Source organism: Apodemus sylvaticus, chromosome X (genome assembly GCF_947179515.1).
Source record: "Apodemus sylvaticus chromosome X, mApoSyl1.1, whole genome shotgun sequence".
NCBI classification, from domain to species: domain Eukaryota; kingdom Metazoa; phylum Chordata; class Mammalia; order Rodentia; family Muridae; genus Apodemus; species Apodemus sylvaticus.
Genome location: NC_067495.1, coordinates 87,435,728 through 87,455,981, shown reverse-complemented (window position 1 = coordinate 87,455,981; position 20,254 = coordinate 87,435,728). Strand labels below are relative to the sequence as shown.

Below are 20,254 nucleotides of genomic sequence, written 5' to 3'. Positions count from 1 at the left end.
ACTTAGAAATAGTTATATTTAATCCCAAATGCCCACATCATTGTATGTTCAATTAAATTACTGAGAAAACTGGGCCATGTCACTGAGTGTTGGTGCCCTTTCATGATTAAAAAAGGCAACATGGCTTACAGAACCCTTCTGACATGTCATTCGTTCTAGCCAAAGGCCATCTCTGCTCTGTAGAGTATATTTTAAAAAAGAGTCACAAAATTAGAACTCACAACAAAGGGCCTCCTGAGAATCACTGAGTGATTTATATAGTTTTGGTCAGGCTGTATGGCAGTAACATCAGGAAAAAGAGAGCAAATGTTTTAGATATAAAATTCTCTTAAATTTATGTAGTCAGCAAAAATTACAGGGAGGGGAGAAGAGCGGGGGTGAAATAAGAGTGAATGACCAGGGAGTTTGATTTCCACAAAGCATTTTGCCATCTTATTAGTAGCCCTGTTCCATTTTCCCAGAAAGAAGTGATTTCTTTTTCTCATCTGGGCTAATGCCTTCGAGAGTCAAGGACCATTTAATAAATACCCCAATATTAGAGATGAAAATCACTCTTTGGAAGTATTGTCCAGGATTGTCTAAGGGACTTCTAAAACATTAAAGGCTATTGCTATTGCCCTTGCTCACCCCCACCCCCGCCAGAGTGGAAAGGCATGTCAGTTGCAGCAACTAAACCACATCTATAAAGTCTTACCACAATGGGCTTCCTAAGCATGAGCTGAACAAGAATAACACGCATGCTCAAGTGGCCTACAGAAAGGCTATGAGGCCTCAAACCTACATAAAGAACTACAGGTGACTAAGAAATGCTAAAAGTCATAGTAATAGTCTTCCCCATGGAAGAACATACAACTGGTTATCCAATACTAAATGCCATCCTTGGCAGGACATATCTAAGTTAACATATATAGAAAGCAGGATTTCTCTTGTCAGGTATTAGATCATGTAGTTGAACTCATATGTTTTGCAATTCAGGTCACTGAAGCATTTCCATTAGAATTGTGTAGGCAAGGAAACTATACAATAACTGCTAATAAACTCAACATGCCTTATTTATGGAGGAGAGAGATAGATAAGTTTCTTAAACAGTGAAAAGAAATAGAGTAGTACAAGGAAGAAAAGATTCAACGTTAGGCATGTCTGGGGCAGATTTTTGCCTTTTCATTTGCTAACTGTATGATATAAGGCACTGTTTGTCAGGGTCTCGATTTTTTTATATATATAATGGGTATACCTATACTTTTTCTGTGAAAAGTCTTTAAGGAGTAGATGCATTCTTAGTTCATGTCACATATTTATGAAATAATGCATTGGTTCTGTGGAAGCAAATGCTGGAATATTGAAAACTGAAATGAAACATGGAATAACTAAAATACCAACAAAGATAGCACTTGTATTAAAAGTGTTTCAAAAAAGCAATAGCTATCAGCATCTAATCTAAATTGTGGTTTGAAGTAAAGGCTTAGATAGAAATCCAAACAGCACTGATACAACGTAACAGGCATGTTTGGGCACCCTTTAATAAATAGCCTTCGAAGTAAAAGATGACATATTTTCTGACAACTGTCAATTATTCACAAGAGACTATCTCTCTACCACTTGCCCTTTCCTTGTGAATAGTTTCTACTTTTTATTATGCTCACTTTATTCTATTGTTGACATTTTCATTTTCCTTGCTTTAGGAAAGAAAAGATTTTTGTCACCATCACACTGGTGTATTTTGCAGGCTATACTCATAGATCAGTCATCATAATCAAAGAATCTTTCTCCTACAACAGAGAGGAACAAATACGGAAGGCTATAGCCAGACATTGGAACACTCAGTCCTAAATGGGATGTCTGCATCAAATCACTCCCCTCAGGCAGGGTTCAAGGAACCCAGTAGAAGAGGTGGTAAGAGTCTTAAGAGCCAGAGGGAATAGAGGATACCAAGAAAACAAAGCCCTTTAAATCAACATGATAAAGGATTATCTGAAATCACAGCGACTGACTGAGTCCATGCCAGGGTCTGTAGGTGTCTGCACCAGATGGTGTTCTAGGGCTGAAAGGAGAAGTGGACACATAGACCCATCCCTAACCCAGAAATAATCTCCAATTGAAAATCATATACAAATTAAAACTGAGTTTCTTCCAAAGGAGTCCTCCTGTGGAATCTAACTACTCTTAATGATTGGCTGCAGGCACAGCAGTAGATGAAGGTTAACATAAAATAAACTTAATGGCATAGAGGTTCCTTGCCTCATAATGTTATGTCTGAGCTCTTCCTATTTTCTGAGGTCTTCCTATTTCAATTGTTTTCTTTAATTTATATTTTCTTCTCACATTTTACTCTTTAGGTCCTTTGTGTATATATTATAGCTTCCAATTTAGTGTGCAAATGAATGGGTTTCCATTTCTTCTGTCTTCTTTGGGACTTTTTTCCTTCTTTTTTTTTTTTGTTGTTGTTGTTGTTTTGTTTCTTGTTTTTTCCAATTCTGATGTGTTAGTTTTTGCATTATGTTATCTTATTTGATTTTCTTATTATTCCTTAGAGAGGCACAAAGTGGGTGAATCTGGATGGGAGGGGAGGTGGGAGGAGTTAGAAGTAGGAGAAAGAGAAACAATAATCATTATATATTGTTGTCCTATATGTGAGCAAACCAATCCATTTTCAATAAAAAGGAAAAGCAAGCAAGCAAGCAAGCAAGCAAAAGCTGGAAAAAAGAAAGCTTTACTTAAGTTAGCCAGATATAAGTTTTCACATCCAGCAGGGAGCTTGAGCTGGAAATGAGTGTTTCTGAGCTAGAGAGAAAACAATTTCTGCAGTTTTTCTATCAGTCTGGGTGGCAAAGCCACTGAATCTATTAAGAGTGGAATAAGTATGGGAAAACAATAACATCTACAAGCCCTTGCATCTTTTTGATTGGGGTCCTTAAGTTGAGATCTCATTCCTTAGTGCAAAGTAAAATGCTTATCATTTTACATGAGTGACATTCACATTCAAAAGCTCAACACAGTAGTTAGTCTTGAACTGAAATAATTGGGAGTGGTATGTTTACCAAATTCTCTTAAATTACATAAAAAGAGTTCATTTCAGTGTTTGGGGAAAAATGTGCCACTGAAACCATACAAGAAAACCACACAAAAGAGACACACTTGCAACTTTCTTCCTGAAAATGTGATTATAATTGTTCAGTTACTACTTCATTTCTTACAGCAGACTTATGCCAGCTAAATGCACTGAAGGATAGTACATTTTGGAAGCTGGTTAGAAAAAAAAAAAGAGTCAGTAGAGAGGACAAACCCAGGAAACCTTTATGCTGTTTATCAATGTTACTCAGCTCTACATACTTACAATGGGCTTTAAATCTATGATCAGTATAAAGATATACGTAGTGGGCACTAAGCCCTAAGAATGATATTTTATTAGTGTAATATAATATAGCATCTCTATTGTAATGATGGAACAGATTATCTTTGATATGGAGTACCAGTAATTTTTATTATCAATGTAGACAACAAAATTTAATTGAGAAGGTATATGGCAGCGAGTCTTTAATTTTATTGGAAAAAAATCCTCCTTAAATCTCATCCAAAGATATGGGTTTTTTTTTTTTTTTTTTGTCACTGTACAGAATTTTCCTTCGATTTCCAGACGCAAACATTTGGAATATCTACATGTTAGGTATCAGTAGTATTTGTGAATTTTCTTGAACTTAAATGAAAACAGATTTTCCTCATTACTGAAAAAGAACTATACCCTTCCATTTTAATCTAGTTAAAGAAGAAGAAATTATAAAAAAAAATTAAATACCAGCTTCTGTATTTTTTTCATTTTTTTAATTAGATATATTCTTTATTTACATTTCAAATGTTGTGACCTTGCCTGGTCTCTCCCTGCCCCTCCCCCTGAAAACCTTCTATCCCCTCCCCCTTCACCTGCTCACCAACCTACCTACTCCGGATTCCCTGTCTTGGTACTCCCCTACACTGTGGCATCAAGCCTTTCCTCCCTTTGATGTCCAACAAGGCCATCCTCTGCTGCCTATGCATCTGGAGCCATGGGTAACTCCATTTGTACTATCTGGTTGATGTTTTTGTCCCTGGGAGTTCTGGGAGTACTGGGTGATTCATATTGTTGTTCCTCCTATGGGGCTGCAAACCCCTTCAGCTCCTTGAAGATCAGCTTCTAAATTCAATCTATTATTTTATTTTCCATTATGACCAAGTTGAAAATTGAATATCCAATTTACCACCAAGAGGGTACTCAAAAATTTCTGCTAAATCCCTATTGCTTCTAAATTCACTCAAAGGTGAAATTATCAATTCTTCCTGACATAAAATCAAGATTTAATGACCAGCTGACAACCCTCAGGAATTATAGGGAAATTTAATTTGATAGTTTTGACTAAATAATATACTTTTACATGTATGAGAAACACATTATGCAAAGTAATGGAATGTTGATTTAGATAGTAAATTCTTTTTGTAAAATATTATTTAATCTTTTTTATTTTCTTTTTCATTTTTGGTTTTTGGAGACAGGGTTTCTCTGAGTAGCACTGGCTGTCCTGGAACTCACTCTGTAGACCAGGGTGGCCTCAAACTCAGAAATGTGCCTGCTTCTGCCTCCCAAGTGCTGGGATTACAGACATGCGCCACCACTGCCCTGGTTAATCTTTTTTTTTTTCTTTCACTCCAGATTTTATCCCTCTCCCAGTCCACCTCTGACTGTTTTCACATCCCATACCTCCTTCCTATCTCCACACCAGCTCCATGTGGTTGTGTTCCCCCCCACAACAGATGTCCCCACTCCCTGGGACCTCCAGTCTCTTGAGGGTTAGGTGTATATTCTCTGACTGGACCCAGACCCAAACCCTGAAGTCCTGTGCTGTATATGTGTAGATGGTAAATTCTAATTGTGATTAATTTTATAGGAATATATATGTATATACACATCTATCTATCTATCTATCTATCTATCTATCTATCTATCTATGTATCTATCTATCAATCTATCACATATATATGTGTGTATGTATTCTTTTCCTATTTTTAATCTGTTGTATACATTTGACAGACAATAATTTACTATATTCATTTTTTAAAGATTTATTTATTTTATATATGTGACTACACTATCACTGTCTTCAGACCCACCACAAGAGGGCAGCAGAACCCATTACAGATGGTTATGAGCTACCATGTGGTTGCAAGGAATTGAATTCAGGACCTCTGGAAGAACAGTCAGTGTTCTTAACCACTGAGCCATCTGTCGGGCCCCCCTTGTATTCATTTTCAATTCAGCTTACCGTTATTTTGAGTTTTATACTAAGTTTAAGATATTATAGGTAATAAAATAAAATGGTATTTGTGTTTCTGTGACTTCAAACTTGAGTGAGTTGCTGAGACAATACAAAATGATAGTTTGCTTCAAAGAAAAATTAATGTGGATGGAAGAGGGGCAGGAAGAAATGATATTGTGCTTGGTGGTGAGTGAGGGGTAGTGGTTTCTGTAGTCAGGAAAAAGGTGAACACGAAGACATGCATGTTTGCAATGAGCCTTGAAAACTGAAGAGTGAAAAGGATGAGTGAAAGCATCCAGTGGGGAAGCCAAAGTATCATAAGAGTACACAGCATGATGAACTGGGGTGAGGTGAATAGTGCCATGAACATGAAAGGCATAGTGAGAAATATAAATAGGAAAGATCTTCCTTAGGCCATGCCATGGGAGACTCTGTATACAGAACTGACTGAATGGTTTATACTCAAATATCTTATACTTTTCTCTCCAACTAGATTTTTGACATCCTCAGGAGCAGAGGGTGTTTATATGTGTTTGTTATTTCCATGCTAGCAAGCATATTGTCTTAGTCAGTTTTCTAAGGCTGTGAAAAGACACCATGAGCAAGGCAGATATTATAAAATAGCAGTTAGTTGGAACTTGCTTATAATTGCCCCACACAGTCCATTATCATTATGGTGGGGAGCATGGTGGCATGCAGGCAGTCATGGGGCTAGAAAAGTAGCTGAATGCTACATCCTCATCCACAGGGAGAGAGAGAGAAAGAATGTTTGGGCCTGGTATGAGATTCTGAAACCTGGAAGCCCACCCCCTAGTGATACACTTCCTCCAACAAGGCCACACCTACTACAAGAAGCTTACACCTCCACACCTCCTAATCCTTTTAAACAGTTCCACTTCCTGGCGACTAAGCATTCAAATGCAGGAGCCTATAGGAGCCTATAGGGGCCATTCTTATTCAAACCATCACACTTAGACACGGAATAAAATCTCAAGGAAATGAAGAGATGTCACAGTTATTTCTCAGTAGTCTTATTTTTTCCCACTGTTTTTTTTTATACCTTCATCTTAAATTTCCTTTAAAAATAAACTTTGTAGATGGGCAGTGGTGGCACACGCCTTTGATCCCAGCACTTGGGAGGCAGAGGCAGGCGGATTTCTGAGTTCGAGGCCAGCCTGGTCTACAGAGTGAGTTCCAGGACAGCCAGGGCTACACAGAGAAACCCTGTCTTGAAAAAAACAAAAGAAACAAACAAAACCTTTAAATGGCCTTTGTATGATGAAGCATCACTTGAATGCTAATCCAACCATTCTGCAGCAGTTAGAGTCTGACCTAGAAGAACAGCACTTCTAAACTCAGAGAGTATATACAGCAAAAGCTGTTCAAATAATATTGTTAGGTGCATTTTATAGCAAAAGCGACTTTTTAGCCAGTAAAAAGTGGACATGGCTTAAGTGATTTCTGTATAGATCTTTTGCTTTTAGGTAGCCTCCATAGGGAAATAACATCAAACCTAAAATTGTTGTAGAAAAATGAAAGTGTAGTGACATGTATCCTGTGCATTATTTGGTTTCTGGCTTCTAGCAATATAGGAACTGGTAACATCTACAAATCTTATATAGGTGATTATAACGGTCATTGAATCATGTTTTTTGGAGTCAGTCTACATAATGGTTAGCATGGCATGTAAAATAATATGCACTTAACTATATGTAGTATTGATTTCATCTTCTGCTGACTTTGATTTCCTGGGAAGAAGACATTTGTTTTTTACATGCACGAAAGGAATTTAAATAAGTCTTACCAGATTCCCCTCATCCACTCAAGGCCCAATTCTTTGTGATACACATTGTTTTCCTGAGTATTTGGGGAGGGGTAATTGTAACAGATTAATAGGCAAGGACACCTGTTATGGTTTTGATAAATTAAATATAATGTGAAGTATTTTTCTATATCAAGAGTGAATGATTCACTTACAAAGAACATTCAACAATCTGCAGCAAAGCAGCAAACAATTTACATTTAAGGTTAGTAATAGATAAAGCATTCGGCCTCTGACACCCATAGGCTTGCGGTACTTAGTGATGGAACAAAACATACATATTTCTCATTACGTTTAATTTAAGGGATTAACATGAACAGAGACAGATAAAACATGTTAAATAGATGCTCTATGAAGCATACTGTAGAACAGAGGAACACAACAAAACAGTACTTGCTGGACATGATAGTTACTGTATACATGAACACACACTGGCTGTGACCTACATGAAAATGTGAGGGAGAAGTCATTATGGTGGTAGGTGAGGAATTGAAAGGGGGAAAGAAAAGGGGTAGATTTGTTCCAAATCATTATATGTATGTATTCAGTTCTCAAATATACAACTCAAAATATTCTCAAAAGATACAACTGTCCTAAATTTGATATGACATTATTTCATAGTATTAAAATTCTGTAACAGAGTAGATCTAGGCACATGGTTTGTGAATTACTCACATCTACATGTAGAATCTATCCTTGTGGTAGACTCTGAGTAGCAGAATATAGAACAAGTAGCACTGTATGATTTTTGACCCAGGCTTTCAGAGCCAGTTTCTTTCATTCTGGATTCTTTGGAACACTATGTTTGCCAGGCAAACAGCTTGAGTGTCCCTTGTCCTTCTTCTTAGACTGTGAGATTTGAAATACTGAACTGATAGTCCAACTAACACGCAAGTGACTGAAACAATTCTAAACGCTTAAGTCTCTGCCCAATATGAAGACTGCAGTTATGAGTGGCTTCCAGTGATAGCAACCTTGGGAATGACCTGGCTGAGGCAAGTGTACAAATTGCAGTCATGAACGGTTCTTTTAAGCCATTAACTTTTTTTGTGGTTTGCTGTACTGCAGTGGGTAATGAATGGACCTCTCTTCTCACAGCGGTGCTGCTCTTTGATTCCTCAATCTTCTTGGACTTTTTTGCTACTTCTTTCCAGTATTTATCTTTGTCTCTGCCTATTTATGTAGTATTTCATGGCTTCTAAAAATATCTTCTCTACTATCTTCTTGACTATATATTATGCTTTTGTGCTTCATATAATATATATATATGATTGAAATCAATATAAGAACTTTTTCACTCCAGGGTCTAGAAGGACATAATAATCATTCAAAATTGTCATGGAGAAAGATTATGGCACCTGTGGCCATGTGTCATAGATTATGTGAGCCTATGTGAATGTGCAATGGTCTAAGAGTCCACTAGGAAAGACACACTGAGAAGTTTCTTCAGACTATGACTTATACAATAGCGAATCACCTTTTCTGAGCCATTATTCAGGAGGAAGTATGCTTTAAAAAAACATATTAAACTGTAAGTCATCATAGCTATATATGTATTCATACATGATTCAAAGGAAATAGACATAACATATTTGAGTTCTTCTGTCCTGAAATTCTGGGCATCTAGCGCCTATTGCGAAGTAAGTTCTAATATTACCAATAATAGTCAGGGCCTTGTCAAATCTATATTTACCATTCTAGGTTGAGACTACCAAACTTCCTGTAGCATCAAAAAAGTGGATCATTCAACTATTTCATCAAAGTGTTCTGGGAGACTTCACTTCTCACTTTGCAATGTATTCTCAGGTACCTTATAGGTAAAAAATAAAGTTGCAGTATCCAATGTGGCTTTAATTTTGGTTTCTTTTAAGAGAACATAGAAAGTACAGGTTGAACAAAAATCAGAAATATTTTTAAGTGAAAGCATAGTGTCCTCATATGATGGCTCACAGTCAAAACAGACAACTATAAATAAAAATAACAGGAAATTGTGCTCATTCATGTAGACTGGAAATTGTAAAATGTCTTTCTCAGGTCCTATCCATGACTCACTGAAGCTCATCTATTTCTATTCTTATTCTCGAATTGAATGATTTTGAGTAAATATTTGCTAATGCCAATAGCATATTGAGTATGACAAGGATAAAAGACAAACATGGTCTTTAGGGATCTTAGGCTCCTAGAGCAGATGGAGAATCATGGACTAGCTGCTGAAGTTAATGCTTTAGAAAGACAAAACAATTACTCCCTCATTTTCGTCCTCTACAAATTCAATATAATCTTAAAGAACTGGTGATGGGTTAGACATGAAAACTAGACCATACTGTCTATATGAGATATCCTCATTTGTTAGAGATAGTATATAAAGTAAAGGATGGTATAATATTTCTTCAATTGGCCTTTTCATCCTACATAGTTTCCCAAAACAGAATATCAAGTAAAAATTAACTTCAGTTAAAGACAATTGTATCTCTAATGTTAAGCATGTATATTTCAGATAAATGCTCATTAAGTTTGCATGTATGTGTTACATATTTTACATACATATCTACAAGTAAGTCTTAAGTCTAGTACCAAGTTACCTGTATTCCTTGTGCTACTGATTTACATCTCAATTATTCTTCTTCCTAAAAATCATAGAGGCTTATACCCAGCTTTAGTCCAAATGAAACTCAGGACACTTCTAAACTTAAATATGTAACTTTTTCTAGGATTTGGTTTTCAAAACCACCAATACATTTGAAAGTCAGTATCAAGAAAAGCAAACACAGGTTCTATTGTTTTAAGTCAAAATTAACCATTTCTTTTATCCATTAGAGAACCTTGGGTCTTCTCCAGATCCTTGATGGGGGAATTTACTATAATCAGAACTTAAAATATTGAAAATTTTAGATTACAATAATTCTTACTACCATTATTATAGCTAAGCAAGGGGGGATTGGAATTATTTTGGTCTCTGACATATTTTTGGCAACTGAAAGATTTTTTAATCAGCTACATACAAAAGTAATATTTAATTTTAAAATATTTATAATTTAATTTCCATGTGTATATCTAAATATATGTATATATACAGGTGTCCATGGAGGTCAAAGGATATGTCTGAGTACATGAAATTGAAGTTACAAAAGGTTCTTAGCTGCCACATGGGTACTAGAAATTAAACTTGGGTTCTCTGGGTAAGCAGCCAGTGTTCTTAACTGTCAAGTTATCTCTCCAGCCACAATATTTGATTTTTAAAGTTTAGTTTTTATCAGATTACAATATTGCAATACAATGAACAATATTATTTTTCCCTTTTTTCTATGTATACTTATCATTAAAAATTTTAACTAGAGTGTGGGCTATATGCCCCCTCCCAAACACACACACACACACACACACACACACACACACACACACACAAAAAACCCTAAACTCTAAACACAGAGTGATTCGATACAATTAAAATTAATCTCAGTAGTACCAAAGTGCAGAATTTGCACATGGAGTAAATTTCCTTATTCATTATTTTAGAAATGGATCTACTTAGATAGAAATCAACCACAAAGGGAAAGTCAATTTTGTTTATCTTCACTTTTGACTTTATTTGAGAGGGACTTTCTGGCTAGCACAGCATCCTTTTCAATTTGTTTCAGTATAATGTGCAACAGATATACTTGATTAATGAACTGATTAGCAACTTCGTTAATTATTTTTCCAGTGGTTTTTCATTATCAAAGCTACTTTTAAGTTGGTGTTCCTTACTTGTGGGAGTCCAAAAGTTTAACAGTTTTGGCTCTTATAAAAAGGTACATGCAGAAAATATTAAAAAAAAACTAATTTCAAAATAACATTCCTAGGAATGTTATATATCAATCCTATGTATGCTTCATTTCTCTAAAAGCCATGAATATATAAGATTACAAAGCTTTAATAACATTTTATTACTATTAAGGTTATATCCAGCATTATGAAGAAACTCTGAGATTTTATTAACAATTCAGAAAATTTAAGTCATGTTGTGTACTGAATTCAAAGAAATGAAATAGCTGACAACTTAACAAAGATAAGCCATGCTGGATAGTGATGTTGTCCTTTGCATTAATCAGTCATTGTTGCCCAACAAGTTACCTTAAAACTCAGTGCCTTAAAATAAGGATTATTTAATATATCAGTTTTAAAAAATCTATTAAAAATCTTCATTCAATGAAGGTGCTAATTTTGACATAGGTCTATTCTGAACATTAAAAGATGCAGTTAGGGAGATGGCTCAATGGTTAAATTGTTCTTCACATAAGATTGAGTACATGGAGTTTGAATCTCAAGGACCCATGAAAATGCTGAGTGGCCCCATTGGCCCTCTTGGGGATGTGTGAGTACGTGTGTTAATAATGTTAACACATATGAATATGTTACTGATATGTATAATGCAACGAAGTCACAATTGATGAAAATGTTAAATTTATTTTTCATCAAAATTCAAAAGTTTACTTATGGAGGATGCTAAACAACCATTAAAGTTTTAAAAGTCAATTGGTTAATTTAGGGTCAATGAGGTGGATCAGTAGATAAAGGCACTTGTCATACAACCCTGACAGAGCCAACTCTATAAGATTTTCCTCTGACCTCCACAGATATACTGTTGTACTCCTCTCCATCATTATTCATATACAATTAAAAAATAACAAAATTAGAGCTTTTATCTTGAACAGAAGTTACCTTTAGCACACTAAATGTATAAACTAATAGTTTTCAATGAGTATAAAATATTTTATTTTATTTCTTCATTATGTCAAAATCTTATTTCTAACTAAACATTTGTTTATTGAGTAAGGATAATACATTTAACAAAAATAATTAATTTTTAATGTGAGTTATAAAATTACATACAAATTTGAAATTATAAGTAATCCTAGCCATAAGGATTGGGTAGCATGTCAAAGTAGAAGAAAAGAACACACTACATAAATGAGATGACTGAAGCAGGAGCAGTCATAGACATGGAAAAGAAACAGTGAAAACTACAAAGTAAATCCATCTATAAGAAAGTCAAGTGATTGGAAACTTTAGAATTTGGCCACTAAAGCAGTTAAATGTATCTCGATGCTTTCCAGAAGCAATGTAATTATGTCTACACATATGTGAAGTTCAGTATTCTGGAGAGTATATACATAGCTTATAGAAGATGCACTGATTCAAAGAAAAATGATTAGTGTTTCATTTTCATTGAATTAGGATAAATTCACTGGGTGGATCCAGTCTACCATGATTCCACAAAGGCAGGGATAGGAGGAATTTCCTTTGCTATACTATTAAAGGAAATCAACTAAATTTTTCAAAAAAAAAAAATTACCAGCATAAATTATTGTTTTTGTCCTTTGTTCTAAGAGAAATTAACCTAGCATTACTCAAAACCATTGTAAAGATTGGTTCAGAAGCAAATCATTAATAATTATTAAATGAGTTGATGCAAGCAATACATTTACATGGTCTTCAAGTGCCTCCCCATGGATTATTTATTAGTTGGAGCAGGCAAAATAATCCCTATAAATGAAAGTACTTAGTGACAGAGTAACCAAATAATCAAACTTAACATCACCAATGAGGGACAGAGAGACACTGTGTGCTTACAGATGTGAAACCCTAAGAAGGACAAAGTTTGCTTATGCAGTGTTCTGGGTAGGAGGGCATGACTCGAATTAATCATGAGAAAAATGCAAATTGATGAAGTGTATATAAAATAACCAAACAGGTTTGTTTTATATTCAACAATGTGATACAGTTTCACAATTCCATTGGTTTTTGAAACAATAAAATTATTTTAAGTGGATTGATTAATTGCAGATAAAAAGGCATGCATGTAAATGGTATATACAACCCAGAACCTTTATTGGAATAATAGCTATAACTGGAACATAGACGACTGATAAGATGAATGTGTTCATTATATACAGATTTCCTGAGTTGGCCAACTTATTATTATTACCCTAGATGCTAATTCCACAGTTAAGAAATAGTCATTAAAAGGCAAGGGGATATAATGAAATATGGGGTCAAATATTTAGGACTAGTCATATCCATTCATTTATTGTTGTCAACAACACAATTCTACTGACTCGGTATATTATAAAGAAAGGAAGTTTACTTTTGCTTATGATTTGAAGGTTCATAATCTCAGGTTTGATCTGCTGATGACTCTCTTATAGACAGTGCAGGCAATGTACAGAGGACACACATGTATGTGTGTGTCTCTTATAATCTTTTAAAGACACCAAGATTCAGTCCTGGACTTGACCTTAAAGATCTTATCTAATCCTAAGTACTTCTTCTAATGGTCTTGCTTCTAACCAGCATATATGAACTTTCCATTCTTGGCATGTCACAATGAAGATAACTCTCAACATCCAATGCTTGGGAATGAGAGGGGGCACTGAATTTAGAGTAATAGTGATCCAAAGCAGAAAGTAAACAAGAATATTTGACATTTGTTTATCCTATTTGGAAATCTATAAAGTTACTTCAAAATAAAAGTATTAAGAAATAAAAATGAGTTTTGGGAACCCAGTCTAGAGGGCTTACCAACTAAAATAAAAGTTGACTATCAATTGGACAAAGCAAGCAAAACCAAGTTTTTAACCTCGGGTATCTGCTATAGCTCAGGCTGGTATAAGGTAACTGTTTGACACCCCCCCCCCCCACCAAACATGCATGAAATCCAAGGCAAGGATCTGCTTCTGGACAAAGAAAACCCATTCTTAGCATGGGGCTTACTTCATGTGCAGTAAGTGGAAGGCATCTTTATGTGTTTAGAATTGTTTCTGAAGGACTTTTGTGACTTTTACTTTGGTTATAGTCACTTGATACAATTCTTTAAACAGAATCATAAGAGAGAAATCGTTCAGAGTTAAAAGTGCCTATACCCTTGGATTTATGTTTTTGTTGGTGTTTGGTTTCACTAACCTATTTTTGACTCTTTTCCATTCTTACTAACTGCATGCTGGCAGAATTACTTGCTTTGTTTCAAATCGCTTTCTGCCCAGACTGGGGTAGAAGCCTCTTTTTGAGGATGACAGTGAGCCACAATTCAAGTTGGAATCAGATTTAGTGACACTACTTTGGCCTAGACTAGAATGCAAAATGAAGTGGAGACGTTTTACAGTTCACCACCCTGCCCTTGCATTCCCTTGGGGAAAAAAAAAAGTGTTCCAAAGCAATGAAGCTCACTTTTCAGAAATATTATAGTTGTAAAAACTGTGACACCAGTAATAGTTGTGCCAAGCATGGGTTTTATTTTAGTAAGTTGTTTACCTATGCCAATATTTAAGTGTACTTCTGTGCAAAAGATGTGGATAATAGTTCTCTTTATAGAAAAATCAATGTACCCGAATAGTCATAAAATATAACTGCGTATACATGTACATGTATTATGCAAGTACAAATAGATCTACATTGAGCCAGATGTGATCTAATCCTACTGGAAGTTCTATTTAGGTATATGATATTAAAAAATGCTGAACAGACCTTTTTCTTTAGGGTAAAGCCATACATTTCACATTACCACTAGCAAATTTTATTTGACATGTAATTTTAAAATGAAGTTACTCTAATCTAAAGTAATAGTACGACAACACAGATAAGCAATGAAGCCTTTCCTAAGACAAAAATTCATTTTAAAATTCTAGAGAGTTTAGTTACAAGTAATTAGAAATACAATTTAGAACACTTAAAAGCATTTCTTTCAATGGTTAATTACATTAGAACAGCTATTGTTGCAAATGGTGATGGACTAATAAATTGTAATAATCACCTCTGTAAAAATTGAATGGCAATGTTTTAATAAGCAGTTTATATGACTAGAGAATCCTATCTTTCCCAAACACTAGAAATTTACTTTAGTATAGCAGTGTGTTGGTATATGCATATATAACTTTATCTGTACATAACAATTAGATTAAATATGTGTTATTAAACAGAGTGGGCCTCTGAAATGCATTTAACCTTTGTGTATACCTTGTCTTTAAAATTTTAGGTGGTAAGTGCTGCTCTGATTCAGGGTCATGCTCAGATCTGTCTTTAATGCTCTTTTTGGTGTCTACAGAACTCTCTTTCCTTCCTTCATAGCAATCCAACTGATAGAAGTTCATCATGTCTATTCTCAAGATCCATGCCAGAGAGATCTTTGACTCTTGTGGGAATCTCACTGTTGAGGTGGATCTGTACACCACAAAAGGTCTCTTTTGAGCTGCAGTGCCCAGCGGTATGTCCAGTGGCATCTACGAGGCCCTAGAACTCTGAGACAATGATAAGACCTGCTTCATGGGGAAGGGTTTCTCACAGGCTGTTGAGCACATCAATAATACTATTGTACCTGTTCCTGGTTAGCAAGAATGTGAATGTTGTTGAGCAAGAGATGATTGACCAGCTGATGATTAAGATGGACGGCATAGAGAATAAATCTAAATTTGGTGCAAATGCCATCCTGGGAGTGTCCCTGGCTGTTTACAAAGCTGGTGCCATGGAAAAGGGTGTACCCCTTTATTGCTACATTGCTGACTTGGCCAGTAACCCTGAAGTCATTCTTCTGATCCCAGCTTTTGATATGATCAATGGAAGTTCTCATGCTAGCAACAAGCTGGCCAAGCAAGAGTTCATGATCCTGCCTGTGGAGTCATCCTGTTTCCCAGAAGCCATGTGCATTGGAGTAGAGGTTTACCAAAACCTGAAAAATGTCATCAAGGAGAAGTACAGGAAGGATGGCCACCAATGTAGGTGATGAGGGCGTATTTACACCTAACATCCAGGAGAACAAAGAAGTCCTGGAGCTGCTCAAGACTGCAATTGCAAAGGCCAGCTACACTGACCAGGTTGTCATTGGCATGGCTGTAGCTGCCTCTGAGTTCTATAGGCCTAGTAAGTACAATCTAGACGTCAAGTGTCCAGATGACCCCAGCAGGTACATCACACCAGACCAGTTGGCTGACCTGTACAAGACCTTTATCCAGGATTACCCAGTGGTGTCCATTGAAGACCCCTTTGACCAGGATGACTGGGATGCCTGGCAGAAGTTCTCAGCTAGTGCAGGCATCCAGGTGGTGGGCGATGACCTCACAGTGACCAACACTAAACAGATCACCAAGGCTGTAGGCGAGAAGTCCGCAACTGCCTCCTGCTCAAAGTGAACCAGATCTGCTCTGTGACTGAGTCTCTAGGTGTGTAAGCTGGCCCAGTCCAATGGGGGGAGGGCGGGGTGTCATGGTGTCCCATTGATCTGGGGAGACTGAGGATCTGCAAGGGGCAGGTCAAAACTGGTGCCCCTTGCCGATCTGAGTGCCTGGCCAAGTACAATCAGATCTTTAGAATTGAGGAAGAGCTGGGCAGCAAAGCCAAGTTTGCTGGTATGTCCTTCAGGAACCCCCTGGCCAAGTAATGCATGGATTGGAGATCCCTGTAGCCACCAGCTCCTTAGGTCCTTTATCCATGATGTCATCTAGACAGCTCAAGCCTGGCCCAGTACTTGCTCCTTCCATGTCACTTCCTTGGACGTCCATGCCTGACCACCAGCTCGAGACCCCAGCCTTGTAATCATGTGATCGGTCTGAATCATTTTTTTCTGTCACCTGACTTCCCAGTTAGTGTCTGGAGCCCAGAACTCCAGTGTCACCTCTACGGTGCCCACCATCAAGACTCTCCCAGTGGTTTACATGCAAAAATAAAAGCCGCAAAAGAATCTCCCTGCCCCAAATGTAGGTGGTAGAGTGGGTTTCACAAGAATATTCTTCTAAAAAGAATCTCAGATTTATGAAGATGTGGGAAGTCTGTTTTCAGAATCCATCCTTCTAATCCACAATTTTTTTTTAATTTCTATTAGAAATAAAAAGAAGAAATGGAAAGGAGAGGGAGATGGCAGACATAGAAGAGAGACAAGATGGAAATGAGAAGCAAAGCAAAATAGAAATGGAAGTGAAGGATGGGAACTGAAGACTAGGGAATGGGAAGGGGAAAAGGAGAAGAGGGGATGTGGTGGTGGGTGAATGGGGACAAAGGTGAAAAGGAGAAAGAATCCTCACATTTTTGAAGGCTGTCAAAATTCACTTGGGTGGTTCCTAGCATCATTCTGTGGTGGAAGGTTCTGAACATTTGTTTCTCCAGTCCCATGATATTAGAGAAGGCTTAACTGGCTGTTCGGCCAATTTCTGTTTAACAAGTTGCACTTTGTTATGCCATTAAGTATGTGACAAATACCTAAAGGTAAAAAAAACTACTAAGTGCCATTGTTCCACCCCTCCTATCTTTTAGGAATTGGTCCCCTTTAAGCATTGACTGCACTGATGACCTCATTTGTTTTGCTCACCCACATCCTGTGAGATGGCTGAAATCTTTGCTGACTTATCTGTACCATGGACTCCATATCAGCAAATGCAACAAAGGAAAATCTCATGCCTCATTTTCTAACAGTTCTCTTTACTTGAGAGTTTAACTTTTCAGGCTTTGGCTGGCTTGGCAACTTTCTTATGGCTTGAAACAGAATTTGTCTTTTATTTGGATTGTGCGGATGGTTTTTGGGAGTTCATTCAGCCATAAGTTCCGACATTGTTGCTAAAAGTAGAAGTATATACTCTGAGTATGATGGCCCTGCCCTTTAGTATTCTCTTCAGGCGTCTTGTCATGTGATTGAGTCTTAAATATTATTTTCCTACTAGGAATATTTTCCTATCACTTCACTAGTCCTGTCTCATTCTTACACATCATTCAATATCCTTTTCATATTCTCTAGGAAACATATTTTCTGTTTTAAAGACTAGAGCCTTGTTGTAACACTCAAACTGCTTTCCAACTCTTAATATTAAAGACTCAAGTCTCAACTTCTAAAGAACTTGGAAGTGCAGTGTTTATCACCCAAAACAGATTTAGGAAACTTTCTTGTACATTCTGTTAATTGTTAACAGTGTCTCCACATCAATGCATCACAACATGTTTCCGTGTCTTATTTACCTGTCTGTACCCTTCCCCTACTTTGTCAAGCAAATGAGAGCAGAAACAATGTCGTTTGTTGTCCTATTCTCAGGACCTTTTCATGGTATCTTCTAACAGTGCCTAGTAGATAGTGTGAGAACCCTATCAGAAACAGCAGGGCAGCTCTCTATGACCCAGAATGGAGGCTCAAACCTGGACTGAAGTTTGGCATTGTGACCAGGACTGCCTGGGGGAGGATAGATAAAGAAATGGCCTAAACACAACCACCCTGCCTAGGGTGATGAGGCCAGAGAGGTAAGTGATGACAAAAAAGGCAATGCCAGGAAATACCACAAATACCTCAAGGTGGGCAGGGCAGGCTAAAATGTCAGAGACAACCCCCATTCGTGTTGACTAATAATTTTAAATGTTGCTCAGGTTACCCAATCGCAGTGTCTAACTCAGGCGACCCTGCCAAAATGTCCATAAAAACTGTGGTTTTTGAACTCAGGGTCTCCTCTTGCCTGTGTGCTGGGGGACCCCAGTGTACATTGGAACAATAAACCTCTTGCAGATTGCAGCGATTCTGGTCTCTGTGGCCTTATTCAGTGGGGGTCTTCTGACAGACCCTTATATCAGCAGTGACATTTTTGTTGAATGCATGTTAGGCAATCAGCTGGTGAATGTAAGGGGTATTAAGTAGCAAGCTCAGTGTCTTTCCTCTCCTCTTCCTCTTCACAATAACCCTTTTATCTCATCTGCATAATTTGAATAAAGTCAAGCTATCCCATGGCTCCATACTTTATTCAAGTAAAGATCAGCATCAATAAAACAAGACTGAAAACTAATGTAAATCATTACAGAATTCCTTCAAAGAATACCAATGGAAAATTCTGTCTATAATATGAAAAGGAAAATGTTTTCTGTATCTCTCCATGACTCATTTTCACAGGTGCCTCGTGGTAGCACGACTTTAATATATTTCTTCCTATTCCCTGATCTGTATCATGCTACTAGTAAAACAGACATTGCGTATCTTCTACCTCCGTTAAGTCAAGTTTAATAGTTGACTTTTCATCCCTGTACCATCTCTAGTGCCTCAACATAACCCATTTAATTTCTTTCACACTTTGTACACACACACACACTCACCAAGAAAGAAACTATCTACTCTCCTTTAGACGGTGCACTTGTGGAATGCTAAAATGTATATTCTTTATCTTTCACATTTGTATACGAGTCTTCTCTGCAACATTTTCTTCTGTCATCATGTCAAAGTAAGTTTAACCTTATCCCTTGTTTTATGTGGAACATTATTTGGAAACTGACCTCACTTATAGAATGGTAGTCCCACATTAAGTAACTCTAAGCCAAAAAGAGAACTAAAATTCAGAAATTCTAATGTTCACTGAGATACAAAGCAGAACGCATATCATTTAAAGTTTACATTTAAAAAAAGCCTTCTCTGAGACTTTATATAGTCTCCAACTATTGTTTCAACCCTTTATAATCTGTTTTTCCATACTGACTACCACTAAAACTGAGCATGCTAATTTTTCTTATTTGATTCTGTCCCTTTCATGATATTATCAGTGCCTCAGACATGTTTGCTCTTGATTCACTGCAGAAGTATAGGATTTCAGTGAAGCCAACCACCATTTATAACATTGTTTCAGTGGGAAACAAATTTTGGATTCCAAACAACTTAAATACAAAAATGTTTCCCCAAATGAATAATCAGGATTCAATTATTAGTATGCTCTACATCTACAACACTATGCCTTGCAAGTTATTTGCAAGATGGCGACTGCCTGGATTTGAAGATCTCACGCTAGTATATTACTAATCACTAGGAGGAAAATGAGGAGACAATGAGCTTCCATGCCTGAATTTTTCTCCCTCATTTTGAACTGTGCTCCTTCAGTCTATCAAATTAGATTCATGTAAATCTGAACAAAAATTCTGTCAGTGCAACAGATGTTCTATTTTTAATCTTTTAAAAACAATTTTAAACACATAAGACACCAGTTAAGTATGCAGGTTACAGAAACATCTCAATAATTACAGCAATCACACTCCTAGAATCAAGTAGATGTATTGGGGCAGATGTTTTCTTTCCTGAATTTAATGGATTTTAAGTTTTCCGCTAGCAGTGGACTCAATCAACTTACCACTGCTGTGCGTCATCGCCTACAGCAATAATTAGCCTAAG

General features: G+C 36.7%; 1 protein-coding gene and 1 pseudogene across 3 annotated transcripts in view; one reads left to right on the top strand and one right to left on the bottom strand.

Moving 5' to 3' along the window:
• Positions 1-20,254, bottom strand: part of Diaph2 (diaphanous related formin 2) — a 714,153-nt gene that overhangs the window by 48,748 nt on the left and 645,151 nt on the right. The window lies entirely within an intron of this gene.
• LOC127674883 (alpha-enolase-like) lies at positions 15,220-16,516 on the top strand (annotated as a pseudogene).